Consider the following 14,547-nt stretch of genomic DNA (forward strand, 5'->3'; position numbering starts at 1 on the left):
CATGTGTAAAGTACGGGAAGCTATCCTCAGAATTGAAAAGTAAAAAAAAGTAAAAAGTACAGAAAGAAGGAAGAGACAGAGGCAGAGAGGGAGGGAGGGAGAGAGGGTCCAAAAATAGCAGGTATCCAAAGAGTTAAACTTTTCACGTAGTGGGGAGAGACACCAATAGACTGTGAAGGTCCAGTTCCTTCTTCTGCCACCAGAGGGCAGGCTTTTCCAGGCCTGGTTCTAGAGAGGTTACCCTATAATAAGCAAAAGGATATCAGGGTTCTCTCCATGCAAGTCTGGGATCCACATTCAGAAGAGAGAGTGTAGCATACCTGGTGTTGTGGAGAGGAGGTCCTTGATTTACTTCCAGGAAGTGACGTTATAGAAAACGCGACTTTTTTCATGTTTTTAGCACAATGGACAAAGCATTGAGAAAATGCCAGGAGCCGAAGTGTGGGCTTTCCAAGCAGGAGCTTTGGCTTGCAGTGTTCAAAGTGCATCAGCTCCTAATCAACACGGACCTTTAAGGTGCCTAAGCCTGTGAACTTCCCCAGGCCTATAACATGATGCTACTTTACAAAAAAGGAAAATGCTTCCGGCGCATGCGTCTTGCTCATCTCCCAGCATGCATGGGAGGTTAAGCCCCAGTTACAGTTAGGGCGGGCTACCTTTTCACTCCTTCCTCATCTCCCATCACTACCTGGTAGTCCTTGCCCTCTGTTCTGAAGAACCCCGGCTTAAGACAGTCCCAGCATTGGGCACATGCACCACAGCTGGAGGATGAGCTCCCAGCCAACCCGTCTTTCTTCCACCAAAGGACAAAGACACTGGGTTGGCTGGCACGTTGCTTTTTTGTCAGGGTATTTTATCACAGAGACAGAAATGAAACTAGGACACCCTGTAGGAAGGCATGAGACTGTCTCAGTGCCTTCATCTATAACTTCTGTGATCCAGAATCACGAGAGACAAAATTCCAATTGTTTAAGCGACTCAGGGAATAGTGCATTGTGGTGGGGTCCCGAGAAACTTGTACAACAGCTTTGTGATGACACACATGCTTTTACATGGGTGCTGGGAATCCAAACCTGAGCCCTCTGTAAATCGGGAGCAGTGATGTCTCTTTGTAAAGCCAGCATTGGACACTTGCACTGTGTGGTCAGTGAGGCTCTGGGTGAACTGAGCCTCCCAGTCCTTCCTTTCCCCTTTAGGGTACAGGAGTAGACAAGTGTAGTCCCAGCTACTGGGGAAGCTGAAACAGGAGCATTTCCTGAGCCCAGGAGTTTAAGCAGATAGACTTCACCTACACACACACACACACACACACACACACACACACACACACACACCTCATAAGCTTTTATTTATTTTATGTGAGTACAGTATTGCTGTCTTCAGACACACCAGAAGAGGGCATCAGATCTCATTACAGATGGTTGTGAGCCGCCATGTGGTTGCTGGGAATCGAGCTCAGGACCTCAGGAAGAGCAGTCAGAGCTCTTAACCACTGAGCCATCCCTCCAGCTGAAGACTCCATCTCTTTAAAACAAACAAAAAGCAAAAACAAAAATAAACAAACACTGGGATGAAGCCAGAGTCCAAGTCAGGAAATCGGAGTAGTCGTAGCACTCAGGCAGTGGAGAGAGGAAGATCTGAAGTTCAAGATGCTGTGTGGTGAGTTCCAGGTCAGCATGAGCTCAGTCTGAAGGTAGGAAAAGCGGGGAGTGCCACTGCCTTCGAGAGACTCCTCGACCAACACTGCTGGCCATGACTGATGCCAGAAACTCCACCTCTGCCAACATGGGAAGGGCACAGATGAAGGACAAAAGCGAGGATGAGACCCAGGGCTAACAGGGCTGCAAGCCCCTAACACCACAGCTAGCGGTGTGCAGAGGATATGCACGCATGCATCCGTTTACTCTGTGTGTGTGTGTGTGTGTGTGTGTGTGTGTGTGTGTGTGTGTGTGTGTGCGCACACACACACACACATGCACACATAAGGGGAAATTATTTTAAAAAGAAAAAAGCCACTCAGAATCTAGGAGATGACTCTGGGCCATTTCTTGAGCCGAGGAGTTTAAACCCAGCCTGCTGCATTGCAGAGACTCTCTCTCTCTCTTTCTCTCTCTCTCTGTCTCTCTTCTCTCTCTCTCTCTCTGTCTCTCTCTCTGTCTCTCTCTGTCTCTCTCTCTCTCTTTCTCTCTCTCTCTGTCTCTCTTCTCTCTCTCTCTCTCTCTCTGTCTCTCTCTCTCTTCTCTCTCTGTCTCTCTCTCTCTCACACACACACACACACACAGAGAGACATACACACAAGCTTTTATTTATTTGATGTATGTGAGTGAGTACAGTGCCACTCTCTTCAGACACACCAGAAGAGGGTTCAGGTTTGGATTCCCAGCACCCATGTAAAAGCATTGTGTGGTGTTATGTGCCTATAACCCTGGACTGGGAGTCAGCAGCAGGCAGATAGTTCCCTGGGGTATGCTGGCTTGCCAGTCTAGCTAGCCTAATGAGTGATCTTCGGGTTCAGTGAGGGCTCTAGTCTCTTTCCTGTTGCCATGATAAGAGCACTCTGAACAAAGCAACTTAAGGTAGGAAAGGGTTTATTCCAGGTTACAGCCAATCACTGAAGGAATTCAGGGAAGGAGCTTGAAGCAGAAATCATGGAGGAACAAGCTTGCTGACTTGCTCATGTTCAGCTAGCTTTATTATATAGCTGAGGACCGTCTGCCTAAGGACAGTGCTGCCCACAGTGGACAGGGCCCCCTCCCATCAACTAATAAGACAGTCCTCCATAGTTATGCCCAATCTGATCTGGGCAATCCTGCAACTGAGACTCCCCTCCCAGATGCCTCTAGGCTGGGTCAAGTTTACAAAGCTAACTAGGACAGCGAGGGGCTGTCTAAAACGACAGCGTGGAGAGGTGATTTAAAAAGACATCCTGATTTCAGTGTCTGGTCTCCACCTGCACCTACATGGAGGAGGGCTTATACACACCAACACACACACACACACAGTTTTTGTTCCCATGATATGTTGAATATATGGAAAAGACAATGTGAACCAAATGAACTCTGGAGTGATCACCTGGAGAAGATAGAAAAATGGGGTCTGCGATGAAGGACAGTTTGAGAGGGAGACAGAAAGGGTTGGACCTTGCAGAAGACAGCCACAGCCCAGGCCTAAGGACTTGTACTTCTGTATCTATGGCAACACAGATGTCAAGGTCTCCGCAAGAGAAAGAAACGTGTGGCTATGACGCCCTTGACACGGAGCTAACATGGAAGAATCCAGTCCTGGATCAGAAAGACTTGGTAACATGGCAGATGTCCTGTGCAGGGAGGAAGGAGTGTGAGATGGCCCTGATACAGGTTCTGATGATGTTGGGGAGATGGCTCTAATCACATCTGGAGCTGGCTTCCTGCCTGGCTGTTGCAGTTGATAGCTTCACAGGTCACAAGACCACTTCCTCATCCCAGATAGGAGAGCTTCAGTTGATGTCTGAGTGACAACGCGTGCAGGTGTGAACTGTGAATCTGGTTAGACTCCATCTCTCTCCCTAGGCCTTCCCCTCCAGCCACTCCCAACCTTATTCTGGGTTCTGTTTCCTTAAACCCATTTTCCCCCAAGTGGAGTGGTCCTCCTCCCCTCTGCAACCCCCGTATGCGAACATCTCACAGAGCCTGGAGTTGGCCTTGATGAAAGACCTGGTCATGGGCTCCTGCGTGGACTCCGGAGGGTGTGTCCAGGCTGAAGGCCGCTGGAAGCTGCAGGGAGGCGCTTTCTCTCATGGATGATTGAAAAATGAAATTCTGAAGAATCCCACTTTCATGGAGGAAAGAAAACACTGTCTTTGCTTGGGTTGTCTCCCTGGGGTAATAGAACACTGTGATGAAGCCTCAAACCTTCTCCATGATTTTTTACATCCTGCCTCTAGCTGCAACTCAAAAAACTAAATAAAGATGGCTGACAAGACCGCTCAGGAAGTAGGAAAAAAGAGGCTCGCCACAAAGGCGGAACAACCTGGGTTTGACTCCCACGACCCACAGTGAAAGGAGATTGAGTCCTCTGTGGCCTTCGCTAATTTGTGGGTTCTTCTTTCTTCCACCCATCTCCACTCCTTTCCTACCCTTTCTCCCCTAACAGTAGATAGGAGAGAGAAGAGGATAGAAAGAAAAGGGATGACATTATCCTTAGACTACTTCCTGCTGATTGGGGCATCAAGCTCCTTGGCCCAAGTTTCATCCTTGGGGTCAGGATATCTAACTTCTTTCTCCTCCTCCTCCTCCTCCTGCTCCTCCTCCTCCTCCTCCTCCTCCTCCTCCTCCTTCATATACGACTACTTAACAAACTGAGACCACCACCTATTGAGGCTCTAGCATGTGTGTATCCTCCAAAAAGTTTCCAGAGTTCCAAATGTCACACAATCACAGAGGCTATCTGCAGCTGGAAAAATCCTGCCCCTGCTACAGCATGGGGCAAATCACAGTCAGCTGCTTGGACAGTCTGAAGCAGCCCCATATCCCACACCTGGGATTAAAACAAAAGCATATTCTGACAATATTTCTGTGTTTTTTTCTTCTTCAAAGAAACCAAACCCCCAAAATTGTTGTTATTGTGTTCAGAGCTGTGCTGCACGATGCACATGTATTCATGCTGCACAGGCATCCACACGAGTGGTAAGTTTGTAAATCAATAAAGGAACAGTTATTGCCTTGGGGAAATGGCTGCAGTGCACTGGGAAGACATCCTGTTTTTGTAAGGACTGAACTCCATGCTGTTTATGAGATCGTGGCTTTGGAATTTTTGTAATCATCAGAAAACTATTCTAGGCAGGTCCCTGGATTTAGAGTGCTGGGCACGGGGTGGGGGTGGGGTGGGGGTGGGGTGGGGATTTAGCTCAGGGGTAGAGCGCTTGCCTAGCAAACGCAAGGCTCTGGGTTCAGTCCCCAGCTCGGTCCCCAGCTCCGAAACAACTGACCACCCGGAAGCCGATGTTCCATGAGGTATGATGAGGTAAGACTGAGTTCCAGAGTCTCGGTATTTACTATTGGGTATTTAAAAGTTGGGGTTCCACAACCCCTCAGCCATCTCAGGTTGATAATCCTCTCACTGAATTTAGGAAGACACTTTACGCAGTGTCTGGGTTAGAGGACACAGCTCTAAAAGAGCCCAGGTATAGAGATGCATGGGGCAAGGGAAAGACTCCCCTTTGTCTCTGGGGTGCGCCTCTCTCCAATCACAGGGGTGTTTGCCAACCTGGAGGTTTTCCCAACCCACAAGCTAGGGGCTTTATTGAGGTTTTGTCACATAGGTATGACCGGGTGCCTCATCGTCTCAGGAGCCCACTGGCCCCTCTGGAGATCATGAAGGGTGGAGCTGAAATTGGTAAAGTTTTAACCACCTGTCTGCGGGTTTTCAGCAGCTGCCCACGTCAGAAGAGCCCGCGGCTCTTGGTTTGAGTCATCTCATTAGCATACGCAAGCCGGTAAATGTGGTGAGTGGCTGGAGAACCTTTCTGGGAATTGGTGACAGAGCCGGAATATTTGTTTTTCTTTTCTTTTCTTTTGTTTTATTTTCTATTACACCACAGTGAGGTTCAAGGGAGGGACTGAAGCCAGAGACGAGCCTCAGATGGAAGCTGGGATCCCACTAGGCTTTCCGAGGAGGGTGTGATTAGATGAACTTCTTAGAGTCCTGAAGAGTCCTTAGAGCTAAAACTTCCTGATTCTCCCGGGAAAATCCAGGGAGAAGCCGGGACTGGTGGTACACACCTAGAGTCTCAGCCCTTGGGAGACTAAGGCAAGCAGGATTGCAGGTCCCTCCGGCCTGGGCTAAAGTTAATTAATTGATGGGTGGGTTAAAATTTAAAAGTTTAGGGGCTGGGATTTAGCTCAGTGGTAGAGCGCTACCTAGGAAGCGCAAGGCCCTGTTCGGTCCCCAGCTCCAAAAAAAAAAAAAAAAAAAAAAAGAACCAAAAAAAAAAAAATTTAAAAGTTTAAATATGCAGATAGAGCTCCGCTCTACCCAGCTTCTCCCCTTGCCTCTTGAGTCCCTCCAAGATGCATCTTCGTTTCCTTATTAGTTATTTCATTTATTTATTTTAATTAATTTTTTTATTTTACATCCTGATCACAGCTTCCCCTCCCTCCCATCTCCCCTCGGAAACTCCCAGGAACCTATGAGGTTGACCCTAGCTAGCTAAGACTCCTAGCCATGGGGATATGGAACCTGAAACAGCCACCTCCTGTTTCCAGGCAAGACTTCCACTGGAGGGGTGGGGACAGCCCCATCCACACACACACACACACACACACACACACACACACACACACACACACACACACACACACACACAAAACCTTCCGCCCACAATTTGTCCTGCCTACAAGATGTGCATGGATAAAGAGGGGGCAGAGATTGAGGGAGTGGCCCATCGATGTCCAGCCCAGCTTGAGATCCACACCATGAGAGAGAGAGGCACTCTCATTTTTCTGACCACAGAGGTGAGCCAAGAGTTGCTTCTCTCCCGAGAGATACAGCCAGAATACAGCAAACACAGAGGCGTATGCCAGCAGCAAACCACTGAATTGAGAATGGGACCCCCGTTGAAGGAATCAGAGAAAGAACTGGAAGAGCTTGAAGGGGCTCGAGACCCCATATGTACAACAATGCCAAGCAACCAGAGATTCCAGGGACTAAGCCACTACCTAAATACTATACATGGACTGACCATGACTGGACTCTGACCTCATAGGTAGCAATGAATATCCTAGTAAGAGCACCAGTGGAAGGGGAAGCCCTGGGTCCTGTTAAGACTGAACCCCCAGTGAACTAGATTGTTGGGGGAGGATGGGAGGGGAACACCCATAAAGAAGGGGGAGGGGATGTTTGCCCGAAACCGGGAAAGGAATAACACTCAAATGTATATAAGAAATACTCAAGTTAATAAAAAAATGCTAGATAAAAAAAAAAAAAAAAAAAAAAAAAAAAAAAAAAAAAAAAAAATTGCTTGAGGTCACCCTACCTGGCCACTAGGGTGAGCAAAAGGACAAGAACTGATACAGAGGCAGAGCAAGAAGCAGGCTCCGTTCCTGACCTGGCTGGGCTCTTGTGCGACTTTCCAGACCTAAGCTGAGGGGAACTGATGTGACTGGGGAGGAGTGAGGAAGGAGAGAAGCTGGGGTCACATCTGTCACCTGTCTCTTCATTGGCTCAGGCTTCTGGCTCCTGACTGCTGGAGTCAAAAGGCTGGGCAGAAGCACTTCACAGACACGTAAGGGTCACCTGAGATCTCTTTCCATTCAGGTTCTAACCTTGCAGGTGTGGGCATGGTGGCACATGACCTCGATTCCAGCACTTGGGAGGCAGTGGCAAGCAGATCTCTGAGTTTGAAGCTAGCCTGGTCTACAGAGCAAGTTCCAAGACGGCCTGGGCTACAGAGAAAAACCTTGTCTCAGGGGAGGGGGGAAGGAAGGAAGGAAGGAAGGAAGGAAGGAAGGAAGGAAGGAAGGAAGGAAAAGAAAAACAGTAGCTTATTAGAGCCATGGCCCAGTAACACAGATTTGGAATACCCCAAGCTCCATGTTCCAACTGTTACAAGGTAAGCCCACCAGAGACTACCATATGGGCACTCTTAAAGCTGAAAAGAACATCTTTATTACTGGCTGGCAGCTACACAAACCACTTGCCCAAATCATGAAGCCCGAGCCTTACAGCCCTTGCTTGGTCTTTTATGCACAACAACATCCAGGATGTCACACTTCAGCTAGCAGAACTACAGAGGCCAGAAGGCAAGGTTAGTTCTTTTAGGGACTTTCCTGAAAGATGAACTAGGTCGTTGATGGATTAGGTCTTTGTTCCCACTTTGGCAGGCGTTGGAAGCCTATGTGTTGTATTTTAAGGTCAGAATGGGGTCTCTACTCTGGTGTCAGTTGTGCTAAGTTCTGGGGGCCAGTTACAGAATGTGGTAACCGTCTGATGATGCTTTCATAGTAACAGAACAAACAAAGTCATAAACCAAAGCGCCTTTCAAAGGCATCTGAACACTAACTAGGTAAGGGGGTTATGGCAAAGCAGGGGAAACTGCCATAGGCCTCAGATGCTATCAGCTGGCGTTCTTTGCCCTGTGATTGGCTGGAAACTAGGTACGAGACCTATTCATACATTCCAAAAGATATACCTAATGGTCACAAAGTTGTTAAGTCATATGCAGAGGAGTGTAATACATAGCCATTAAGGGAGCAAAAAGATGCCCCAAGATAGCCTGATTCTGGACTTGCAACATTCCAACTGCCCCAAATCACTGCAGTTCTGAGCAGCTCATCAGCCTTGCAGAAGGTTCCATGGAACGTGCAGTTCTTTCCAGGAACTGTCATTCGCAGTATTAATAAAACAGTAGATAAGACAGCCCGGTTCCGTCAGTCTCTCACTGGGCTGCCACTGTGCGGCTAAGCTCTGCCATTCTCGGTTACTCGGGGGAAAAATGTAACTTTTTCTTCTTTCTCTGTCCCAAAGCCTGGCCCTGCCTTCCTTGGGTTTTCTCACTGTTTCCCTGAAGCAACCCTCCCCCGCCCCCACCTCCATCCACGGAGGCCGCTTTCAAGCCACGTGATTTTTCTTTCCTCCATCTCTTTGCTCTGGGCGGCTGCCAAGGCTTGCCTGCCTGTTGTTAGTCTCAAACTCTAATAAAAATTGTCCTGAGCTTTAGAAAGAAAGGGAAAAGACAATCCAGGGGACCTGGGGTTTTGGCAAATTAATGTCTTGGGGCCTGAATCTCTGGGCTTACAAAATGAAGTTTATAAAAGCAACACACTCCCCCGCCCACCCCACCCCCGCAGAATATTAGAGCAGGCATTTGAGACTACAGAACACAGAGGACTGGAGTTGGAGATGATAAATATGTGACAGCTCCCAAGAGAAAAGGTTGGATCTTACCTCAGGCCAACGGCAAATCCCTCTTTGTGCGCCTGATGGGGAAGCCAGAGGCATAAACAGCCGGCACCTGTTTTCAGAGCGGAGTTATCTCTGCCTCTTTCCTTATTCCTCAGAACCGCCGACCAACCTGCTTCGTCTGGAAAGGGTGAAGCGTCCACCAAAGTTGGGAAACCGAGGCTGCAGCCAGCCCAAGCACTCCTTTGTTGGCAGAGGAGACCCACTTGGTGCTGGTTGACTGCCTCTGGTCTCCCCGTGAGCCTTGCAAAGCCTGAGACACTGCCATTCCCCAGTCAGAGCAGCAGGGGGCGACAAACCCCACCTCGCGTTAGAAAGCACCCGAGGCAAGCTCCTGCCTGCGGAGCGAAGAGAATCCATCCAAACTCCTAGGTCCTGACTGTTTGGTTATCAGCACTTCAGTAAATGTTCCTTAAAGATTTGTGGGTTTCCTGTGAATCTTATTGGACTACATTACACACACTTCACACACACACACACACACACACACACACACACACACACACACACACACACACACACACACACACACACACACACACCACAAGCAAAAATCTCACCTCCATTTCCAAGCCCTCTCAGTGTGCAGGGAACTGTTAAAAAATCTTAAAAGCAAGCATGAAGTGGGAGGGATTAGAGGGGCGGAGAGGACTGACTTTGGTGGGATCCCAGTACACTCTGACTCCCTCCTCTGGCCTCTGTGAGAGCAATGCACTCAAGTGCACACTTTTTAAAAATAAATCTTTGTAGTAGTGCAAGGACCTGTTCGGTCCCCAGCCCAAAAAAAAAAAAAAAAAAAAAAAAAAAAAAAAAAAAAAAGAATAAATCTTTGACAGATTTAAAGATTCTTTAAAAAAAAAAAACTTGCTTAACACAGAGGACTATAAAATGAACCCTCATGACCTTTATAGAGAAGAGAGGTGTACATAAGTGGTAAAGTATACACTTAGTATGTTTGAGCTCCTTGACTTGGTCCCTAGAATTACAATAATCTTTAGAAAGTTCTTTTTCTTTCTTTTTAAAATTAATCAATTAATTTGCTTTTCGGATCCCTTTATTGGACTGTTTCCGTCTCCCACTTGCTCAGTATCATCGATTCAGTATCCCAGGGCTCCAGGGACTCAGAGACCACTGCAGCGTGCACCTGGTTCTGCCCTTCCTCCCAAACTCCCCCGTGCACACACTCACCCAGACCACGAGATTATAAGAGCACCCCACACAATCACCCAGGGGCTCCTATACCAGAGCTAGAAAGATTCTTGCTAGGAACACCTACACGTTAGCCTCCGCTGGCTGTGTAGCTTTCTCAGAGCATGGAGGCCCCAAGATATTCATCATTGGTCCCGTGTCAGATCAGAGCTTGGATCGAAAAGTGAACACAGTATAGTTATCCTGGGAAAGTCCCTAAGCAGAGGAAAGTGTCAGCTTATTGAGTACAAAATGATGAATCCTTAGAAAGTCACAGCCCCTGTCACCATTCAATCTTTTAATGTCTCAGCTGAGATAGAATGATACAGGCTTGTGGTTCCCCCGGGGCTACAAGTTTGGACTGAATGATTCAAAGCAAAAGGAAATGCCTGTGTACTTTTTTTTGGCCCACAGCCAAAAGCAGCCAACCAAAGAAGTGAACATTGAAGAGATTCCCCAGAGAACAGACCAGAAAAGGCACCACAGTGAAAAGACAGGCCACCTAATGTCCTCTCTAGTACCTTATTTTTCTTATTTCTGGGACAAAACGCCTGGTGGTAGCAACTCAGGGAAGGGTTTCTTTTTTCTTTTTTTTTTTTAATTATTTACTTATTTATCTTATATATATGAGTGTTTCTTCAGAGGGCATCAGACCCCATTATAGATGGTTGTGAGCCAGCATGTGGTTGCTGGGATTTGAACTCAGGACCTTGGGAAGAGCAGTCAGTGCTCTTAACCACTGAGCCATCTCTCCAGCCCAGGGAAGGGTTTCTTTTTGGCTCACGGTTTGAAGGGATACAGTCTGTCAGGATGCGGGAGGCATGGCGGGAGTGAGAAGTGGCTGATCACACAGTGCTTAGTCAGGAAGCAGAGTGCTGGTGCCGGTGTTTGACTCACTTTCTCCCGTTTACCCCATTGAGGACCCCAGTCCACAGCACAGTGCCACCCCCTACCACAGGTCACCCTGCTTCAGTTAAACCTCTCCGAAGATGCCCTCACCGGCACCACTGCTCCGTCTAGAGGTGTGTCCCCTAGGTGACTCTAAATCCCACCAAGCTGAGACTCACACCCTTTTTCCAGACTGCCTTCAGGGTATAGAGCGGGGTACAGAAGCAAGCATCAGACTGCACTCTGCGGCTGGGATGAGGACAGCAGATCTTAGACTCAGGAGAGGGACATCACAGAGAACATGTTAACACCGGTTGGATTAAGGAAGAGGCCATGATAGCGCTGGCTGCCCGTACCGAGTGAGCCCGGTGGGTGGAAACCACAGAACAGATCTGTACCACCACACAGCTGGTGCCTTGGCTAATACCGGTCAGTATGGCTGGAGCCTTTAAAATAAGTATGGCCATTCATACGAGACAATAAACACGTTGTTTCAAAATTAAATAAATAAACCAAAAACAAAGAGCTGCTTTTTCTCCGGGGATGTTGAGACAACTGGCTGGAAGGTTCTGGATGGAGACCAACAATAACAGAAGGGCCAGAGGCGTTCTGTCTTCCCTCGGGGACCATGCTGTCTGTCCCACTCACTTTGCAGACAGGAAAACTGAGGCCCCAAGGAGTTACTTACCAGTCCCAACCTCATACAATAGTGAGTCCGAAGACTGGCACTCTGGAGAGGCAGGGCTGACGTAATTTGTTCAGGAGCCACCACAAGCCCCTCCAAAGGCAGTGGCTCCACCTCCAAGTCCTGTTCCTCTGATTCAGCTTGTATCCCTTGCTCATAGAAAATGCAAGGCAAGTTTCCTTCCAGAGGCCTTGGGGGGAATCGGGCCCTTCCTCCTTCAGCTGCAGGTGTGATCCAGGTGTGATCCAGGTGTGTTCCAGGTGTGATCCAGGTGTGATCCAGGGGCACAGCTATGAGCCACTGATAGCCCAGAATTCAGCAACTTGTCTTCTGCCTGGTGGGTGTGGTGGAATAGCTGGGCAGTGGCCCTCGACTTTAGTCCTACCGCTCGGGAGGCAGAGGCACAGGCAGGGGGATTTCTGAGTTTGAGGCCAGCTTGGTCTACACAGTGAGTTCCACGACAGCCAGCCAGGGGTACACAGAGAGACTCTGTCTTGAATGAAAGAGAAAAGGAGGGAGAAAGGAAGGAAGGAAGGAAGGAAGGAAGGAAGGAAGGAAGGAAGGAAGGAAGAGAAAGGAAAGCCCTCAAGTGCGTCAATGAGCTGAGAATTCAAATCGGGTCTGAATTTATTAGTGCATTTTAATTAGCGCGTTTTCTTTCCTGCGATACTGACGGTTGAACCCAGACCTTCTCCAGCAGAGCTACAGTCCCAGCTCTAACTTTTTATTTTGAGCTTGGGTCTCATTAAATTGCCCGGCTGGCCTCAAACTCACTCTGTAGCTCAGACTAGCTTTGAACTTGCGACCCTGACTTAGCCTGCCGAGCAGCGGGGATTCCAGGTCTGTATCTGGCTTGCATTTGGATTTAAACACTACTTCCTCAGCTAATCGGTTTTATGATTTTCGTAAACTCAACAAGTTTCTCTCTGAAGGCCAGTTTCTTCCTTTGTGGAAATAATGTGTTCTCTGGAGGGTTGGTTAAATAACGCCAAGTATGGCACCTGGGCCAAAGCCTGACAGAGACAAGGTGTGGTGTGTGTGTGAAGGCAGGGCACACGAGCACAGGCTGGAGCGGAAGCTCGGCAGTCAGCACTGGCTGCTCTTGCAGAGGACCAGAGTTCAGTGTGCAGCACCCACGTGGCGGCTCGCAATGTGTTCCCAATGTGTTCTCCAGTTCCAGAGAATACCACACCCTCTCTGGCCTTCCTTTTTTTTTTTTTAAAGATTTATTTATTCTATGTAAGTACACTGTCACTGTCTTCAGACACACCAGAAGAGGGCATCAGATCCCATTACAGATGGTTGTGAGCCATCATGTGGTTGCTGGGAACTGAACTCATGTCCTCTGGAAGAGCAGTCAGTGCTCTTAACCTCTGAGCCATTTCTCCAGCCCATCTCTTCTGGCTTTCTGGCTTTCTTGAGCACCCAGTATACACATCTGCATGCAAGTTCACACACACCTGAATAAAACTAAAGAAAAAAAAAACCCAAGGATATATTCTCTCTCTCTCTCTCTCTCTCTCTCTCTCTCTCTCTCTCTCCTCCTCCTCTCCCTCCCCCCCCCTCCCTCCACCCCTCTCTCTCTCTCACCTTGGCTTCCTTACTCTGAAGCTTATGTCAAGGCTCAACTCTGTCTTGGGCCAGCAGGCTGCAATGTGAGCTCCCTGCAAAAGCTGTCACCATCAGTACTTTTACAATTCGATGTCCAGTGAGTGTGAACTTCATCCATGGTCCTTGCCAACAATTTGAGGCCGAGGAAATCTGCTAGAGTTCTGCAGCTGTTTGGTGGATTCTCTCAAGGAAGTGCAGAGCAACAATGGTGCCGAGATGCCCGTGATGGTGCTGACGGCGTGGCGGTGCTGCACATGTTCCCAGCACAGGGCAGGATTGCAGCTCAATTGGTATGGCATAGCACCAGCAGGCCCCAGTCCTCAGCACCGTGTAACGGTAGCACTAGGCCTGCAACCCCAGGGGATAGAGGCCGGAAGATCACAAGTTTAAGGTCACCCTTGGCTAAAATGGTGAGTTTGAAATCAACCTAGGATACTTGAGACCCTGTCTCAAAACCACGCCAAAACAAAACAAAAGCCACGAGTTGGTGATGGCGGGAAGGACCGGGAAGAAGCAGTGTCGCTGAGGAGAGCTGGCAATGATGTGTGCTATGGGCAACAGAGCTGAGGTTGGTGTGGTCTGGAAGTGAACCCGACAGAGTAGGGTGCATTATTACAGCCATGGCTTTTAAAACATGGGAGGGTGGTGGCCACGGTGACAGTGGCCATGTGACCTTCAGAGGATGACTACACTGGCAGATGAAGGGAGCCCACAGGACGGCAAGTGTAAAGGGCTTGGAGGAACAATCCGACCTCAGGTTTCTGGCTCCAGGCTACCAAATGGCCAGCAAAGGAGATCTGGCTGCCCTCTGCCGAGAATGAAGGCAATGGGCACCTGAAGCCTGTGGTCTTGGCTGCAACATGGCTGCCCCGTCACCTTTGCTCTGAGCCATTGTTCTGAACCCCTCCTCTAGTATTCCAAGAAAGCTGACAGGAGCCTCTGATAGGGCCTTGGGTCTATCCTGGAAACCTACTCAGAGCTGTCACACTCTTGGGGCCATCAAACCTGCCTTATCCCAACCCCTACCCACGAGCCCTCACTGCCCTGTGCCCTCAGTAAGATGATGAAGACAAAGAAGCAAGTTTCCCTCCTAGGAGAGGTGGGGTGGGGGTGTCTCCTAGGGGCCAGGATGAACCTCACTCTACTCTGAAGAGTTTGCATTCTCCCCAGAGCCTGGCCTACTGTTTTCTGCCACCTGCGTTCCATTCCAAGCTCCTGAATGCTCTTCCTGCCTAGCA

This window comes from Rattus rattus, chromosome 5 (assembly GCF_011064425.1).
Source record: "Rattus rattus isolate New Zealand chromosome 5, Rrattus_CSIRO_v1, whole genome shotgun sequence".
In the NCBI taxonomy this organism is placed as follows: Eukaryota; Metazoa; Chordata; class Mammalia; order Rodentia; family Muridae; genus Rattus; species Rattus rattus.